This window comes from Branchiostoma belcheri, unplaced genomic scaffold (genome assembly GCF_001625305.1).
Source record: "Branchiostoma belcheri isolate BF01 breed outbred unplaced genomic scaffold, Haploidv18h27 scaffold108, whole genome shotgun sequence".
Taxonomy (NCBI): domain Eukaryota; kingdom Metazoa; phylum Chordata; class Leptocardii; order Amphioxiformes; family Branchiostomatidae; genus Branchiostoma; species Branchiostoma belcheri.
Window position 1 is genome coordinate 821714 of NW_017802469.1, and position 6863 is coordinate 828576.

Here is a 6863-nt window from a genome sequence, read left to right on the forward strand (position 1 = left end):
GGAGTGTTGTCTCGTGTTAACAAAGAAAACATACTCACACCTCCCCGTCTTCTTTCACATAGCTTGGCTGATAAACGTCTAATTCTTCCTCCCGCTCAGTCCAGTCTCCGGGTCCACATCTTGAAGACAGAGAAACAAAGTCAGTGTATTGAAAACAGTGATTGGCCTAATGCACTGAAAATTATGTCACAACTTACAGTTACAAGTTTATGACAAGAAAGTTGATAAAATCTTTCAACTTTTGTGATCCCAAGATTAAAATCCAAAAGATATACAAAAGGCAACATACATGTACAAAGATTCCAAAAGAGCTATCTAAGTTAAGTATGAGTGACAAAAGCAGTTTGATCAAAATATAATGGATTGACCACTTTGGTCAGGACATGAAGTATAAAATACATCATGAAAGATAAACCACTGCATCAACCTTGTCCAGAGAAAAAAATAATAAGCTATTCCACATTCAAATGAACTTTAAAATCTAACCATAGAAAACTTTAACAGGTGGAAATAAGAATACACCCATCATACGTCCATTTTCTCCAATCAAAACTGAAAAATATACGGCTCCTACAGAAATTTTCAAATCGAAAACAATACAACTTGCAAACTTTAGAAATAAGGAATGCACCTGCGTGTTCACTGTCTACAGACAAAACTATTCTTCCTTTCTTATGCCATGGTACTTTGGATTTACCTTTCAAATAAAGAAGTGACAAACTTACTTGTAGAAAATGTTTGGTTCCCCTCAGGTGTCTTCAAGTCAACTGGTTTGTCTCATCTTGTCTGGACAGGAGTTTCTCATCATCACAGGTTTCTCCCAGTCAAGACAGGAACATCAGGACACACCTAAATATGAAACAATCATTATTATTGTTAGTGATGTGAAATTATTCTACAAACAACACTGAAGGACCATAAAATATTATTAAAAAAATATTCCTTTGCTTGGATAGATGCATGTGTTAGGCTCTAGTACATATCAGAGTAACACACATCATTAAGTAATATCTGAGAGCAATGTCTCACCTGTACAAACTCTTCATTTCACAGGTGTCTTCAAGTCAACTGGTTTGTCTCATCTTGTCTGGACAGGAGTTTCTCATCATCACAGGTTTCTCCCAGTCAAGACAGGAACATCAGGACACACCTAAATATAAAAAATAATTATTATTGTTAGTGATGCAAAAGTATTCTACAAACAACACTGAAGGACCATAAAAGATTATTGAAAAAAATATTCCTTTGCTTGGATGGACGCAGGAATGTGGTAGGCTCTAGAACATATCAGAGTAACACACAGCATGTAGTAATATATGTCCTGTCTCACCTGTACAAACTCTTCATTTCACAGGTGTCTTCAAGTCAACTGGTTTGTCTCATCTTGTCTGGACAGAAGTCACCTGTCATCACAGGTTTCTCCCAGTCATGACAGGAACACACCTAATGTAAAGAATAATAAGTGTGATGTTCAAAAAACAAGGCAGTAATTTAAAAGTATTATAAACAAAAATGCTTAGGTTTTTTTTAAGGTGTTACTCAGTAGCACGTCATGCCACAATCTTCTTAACTAGAAAGAAAAGAGATTTAAAAAAGTATAAATACTATGTGTATAAAATAAGTCGTAACTAAAATCTACATATCCGAAAAGCGATCACAAAATTAAGAATTAGTTGTCATAAATTAAACATAGAAATGGGTCGATACAAGAAAATACCAAATGACCAACGGTTCTGTCCATTTTGTCCAAACATGATTGAAAATGAGCACCATTTTATAATGGATTGTACACTATACAATGGTAAGCGCCTATTGCTGTTCACCTTTCTTTCCGCTTGTTCAATTGATTTCAATACGTTAGATGCTATAGATAAATTCAACTACATTCTCAGGGGAGATAACCAATACAGTGTTCAAATAGGAAAATACATTAAAGAATGTTTCGATCTTAGAGACCACATGTTAGAGAATAGTTAACCTTTATTGTTACATCATACATATACTCTGTACGTAAGATAACGTTATCCACACATGTATGTAGCTTTGTTAGATCTTTAGTTAAGTTGTAGAAGACCATACAAAAGTCTCTGTACTTTTTTGTTGTGTCAATAAAGAACCTCACTAAAAGCATTATCTCACCTGTACAAACTCTTCACTCAGTGTCTTCAAGTCAACTGGTTTGCCGTCTCCTCATCATCACAGGTTTCTCCCAGTCAGGACAGGAACATCAGGACACACCTAACTATGAAATGATAATTAGAATGATGTAAAAACATCTCTATTGGCCACACTGAAATATGACAAAATATCCCTTGGCTTCAAGATTTAGAAACATGTTAGGGTCATTAGAGTAACACGCAACTAACATGTGAGTTCAGGAGCATATTCTCACCTGCATGTATATAGTTTTTTTACATTGAACTCTTCCCTTCACTCTGTGTCTTCAAGTTAACTGGCTTGCTGAGCTGCCCTCATCAGGTCTGGTTTGGACAGAAGACATCCCTCATCACCAGTCAGGACAGCTGACCCTCAGGATGCACCTAAAAGAGTGAACATGAACAAGAAAGAATTATTAGTTTGCTGCAAAGACTTCTATCCAACAGTATTGCTAAATGACCACAAAGGACTCTCCAGGGTTCATGGAAACACAGGGAAAAGAAGCATTTATTTTGTAAATTTACCTCACATGTTAGGTCATTTTTATGATTTGCTGATCATGAGCCCTCATCTGGTTTGGGCAGAAGTCACCCGTCATCACAGGTTTCTCCCCGTCAGGGCAGGAATGCCAGGATACCTAACAAAATAAAAGAACAATGAGTGTAAGGATCGTAAGGCAACAACTTTGAAGGTTAACATATGACCTGTTACTTTGTCTCTTTCTAGAAATGGTGATGATTACAAAGCATATATACCAGACTGAGTATGTATAGCTATAAGAACATTGAACTATTCCAACACAAAGTTACACAGAGATCAAATTTTCAGCAACCACTGTTGCCTTCTTCAGGATAATTAATGACCAATCACTTCAAAACGTAGTCTCGCGAGAGTTACGGTTACAGACACGTGATCTTATTCACACAAGACATAACTGATACGAGACGTAAGCAATCATGATCAAAATTACCAGACGAGTATGTATAATAGATAAAGCCTCTAGCCTTATGTATTACTAATCCATCTAGTGCAAAACCTACAATGTATAAGAAGGGAACTTGATACTGCAGAGTGTCATGTCATGTACAAAAATGTACATGTACATGTATGTGTTTTATTATATACATGTGTGCCTTGTAAAGTATTATCTCACCTTTTGATGCTGATATCTTGCTCTTGGGTCTTCAGATCACCTGGTCTTGTCAGCAATAGACTGTGCTCATCACTACTGCATCAGTCAGCAACCACCTAACTATATAACATTAGAAGTTACAAACTTGTTTCAAATACTGCCATCGAATTGGAGAAGGAAAATAAAATCAGTTTTTCTCACCTTGTATTTCTCTCGAGTCTTCATCAAATCATCTCTGGTCTTGTCAGGTTCAGCCATTTACATGTACAGATAAGACATCACTTTGCATCAGTCAGCAGCCACCTAAATACATACTATATATCAGAAGTTACATGCCTGTCCCATATAACACCAAAGAAATAGTAGATATAATTCAGAATTCAGAGCTTTCTCACCTGATATTCTACTTGAGCCTTCAAATCACCAGGTCTAGTCTAAACTGGTCTTGTCAGGTTCAGACAGGAGTTGTCATGATCAGCAGCCACTGAAGTATATAGACATATATAAGTTACATACTGTCTCAAATAACATCAAGGAAATGTTAAGTAAAAATGGTAAGTATTCAGATTTTCCTCACCAGTATAGCTAGCTTGATACTCTTGTATCCTATCATGATCACTTGGTGTCTTATAGTTATCACAAGTCTTGAACTTTGATAGCTAGCTAGCTGGCCCTCAGAACACAGAACAACTATATCACTATGAAAAGAAGAAAAGGTCTTTCCTCAACTGTTGGGGGCAAAATATGAGCATTTTTTAGTTGATTCAGAATCAGAAAAAAATCCGAGAAACAACATATTAAATCGGTGTGGCCTAACAAGGAAAGCAACTGTACAGTAAACACCCCAGCGCAAGTCACTAAGGCTTAATGATACTAGTAGCAAATTGCAAAGGAAGGAGAAAAAGCACATGGAGTAGATGAAACTTTCAGGTACATTATATTCCGACGTATTCAGCGGAGAAATATTCACAAGAACGAACAATAATAGAAGAAAGAACATGTGATAAACTAGAGTGAAGTTTAAAAACTCTTTTGTGCCTTGAAAGTTGATTCTTAGAGGACCCAGTCCTGTTAAAATACGCAAGATTTTGGCGGGAACAGTAAGATAATTTAATCATGCACACGTGCACATTCTATCATCAGGTGTTTTTTTTTTAACCACGTGGAAGTAAAAAGAAGGCACTTTTTGTTATAGAGCATTATTTTTTCAATGAATATGAACTCAAAACGTCCTATAACTGGCAAACGCTGATACATTCAATACTCTAGGAGCACACACGAAAAATGTTCCAGAAAACGAGGCAAAATGGACTCGATGCAAAGCCATGCCAGTGCCTTGAATTTGGAATAGCCGCTCAGAACTAACACACCCAACGTTACACCATTTATTATGGAATATAAAATGACATGTTCTCACTAGTTGCTAAGGGATTTTGTCAGAGAAAGAGTAAGTTGGTTTACCTGTAAGAACAAAAGAGGTCGTCTCCGAACCACGCCACTCCTCCCATGCCCAACTGCACATCGCCATCTTGTCTTCTTCTCCAAAATTCGCCAGGTCAGGAAATCCACATTTTCTCCTCAAAACATCGCGGGAACGACACAAATCCACCACAAAAAGTTCCCAACAATCTGTTACACACGTTGGTCAGACATTCTACCGACAAAAACTCGAAGAAGTACCCAAAAAGTTGCAAAAACTCTCAGAGAGAATTTCCGACACATACGAAAGGACGGCCATCTTGGACGGACTGTACCAAACGTGGCTTTTTCACACAGGTGTTCAAAATGGCCGTCTAATTAATATGAAGCCAATCTAATTACTAAAACAACTTCAATTCTATAAAACTAAATAGATTCAAAGTTTTAAATGGCTTAGAAATACAACTAAATGATGAGTAGAACAACATTTCTGTTACTGACAAAGTTTTAACGAATAAATAAACTTCTGTATACGTAGTAGGACCATACCATGAAACTTACAAATCGGCATTCCATTATTTTTGCGGAGATTTTCGGGCCGTAGAAAGGGAAATAAGGTTTTCGAGGAAGGGGTATTTCGGCTTCATGATTAAAAACAATTCTCCTGTACATTAGTAATACATTGGAGGCGCATATTAGCTACGTCATGCATTTGCGATGGACAAATTTACATTCTACACACGGGCAACAGTGCCTGTCCTTGGTGCTGAACGCCATCCACATACATGCACACATGCCTGTCCTTGGTGCTGAACACCATCCACACGCAGGCAAACATGCCTATCCTTGGTGCTGAACATTATCCACATGCAGACAACATACCTGTCCTTGGTGCTGAACGCCATCCACACACAAGCATACCTGTCCTTGGTGCTGAACGCCATCAACACAACGCTGAGCTATCAATGCAGTGGTTTGATTAAAAGCTCAAAATTCATTGTTTAAATATTAACCAAGCCTTTTGTGTTGACCTCATGGCTCCTATCGTAGCATTTGGGGCTATAATAGGATGCCTAGACCTGTTTTATTTTCATTTTTATTCGCCCTGTCGCTTCATGCTTTATGAAACAATCTGAGAACCAACAAATTATATTGGTGTGGCCTAACCCTACTAGTCCAGACCAGTCCTGGACAACCCTTAGGTATTCATGTATATATAATATAATGATATGTGTGAAAATCATACTGTATATATTGTGTTTAGACCCTTTTAATTCAGTCTGAATCTTACATAGAAAATCTTTATTTTTCACATTAAATGCAGGATTTTGCACTGAATAAAACACTCAAACTCTTAAACAATGAAATATTTCGTTGCTTATAAGCATATATTCATTGATAAATTCCTTACTAACACACAATATACAGTGCAGTGCCAATATTTACATTACAATAATTATGATACAAATATATCTACATGTATACTTGTCAAACAAAAATAATGAACTTTAGTATAAACACATATTTTTTGCATAGTATTTCAATGATACATTCCTGCCTTAACATGAAAGGCAACATACTTATTTACCATGATTGCAAATTCAATCAAAATGCTTTGGCCAATAGAAATGCCTCTCTCAAAATGCTTTGGCCAATAGAAATGCCTCTCTCAAAATGCTTTGGCCAATAGAAATGCCTCTCTCAAAATGCTTTGGCCAATAGAAATGCCTCTCTCAATGGACGGAATAAGTTTCACTTAAGCATCAGCTAATGGCAAGGCTTTTTATATATTAGAAAAAAAATTGGCACCTTGTGTGTATGCCTGAACAAGCATGTACTGTTACTTGATTTAAGTTTGCAGCATATAAACTTTGCAAAAATACAATGCAAGAGACTACATTGTACATCTTTGAAATGCAATAAGCTAACTGCAAAACCATGAACATAAAAACACTGCAAATCTTTTATGACTTACAGTACTGTAGTGTTCACATACTAGGTGTGTTCTAACAATCCTATATGCAGCCACTACAATTGCAGCATACATGTACAAAATGTACCTATCAAAAATTCCACAGGTTCTCATCTAGACATCTGACTTCTTGTCTTTGGGAAAAGAAAAAATCCATGTTCAATAATCTGAAATAATGTAATG

At 36.6% G+C, this 6863-nt stretch overlaps 1 long non-coding RNA gene across 1 annotated transcript; it reads right to left on the minus strand.

The window, feature by feature from the left end:
* Positions 1–745: 745 nt before the first annotated feature.
* On the minus strand, positions 746–1399 carry LOC109480650. The gene is made up of 3 exons (XR_002140848.1): positions 1331–1399; positions 1030–1150; positions 746–849 (listed from the first exon to the last, which is right to left on the minus strand). It is a non-coding gene; the product is annotated as an uncharacterized LOC109480650 (long non-coding RNA).
* Positions 1400–6863: the final 5464 nt, after the last annotated feature.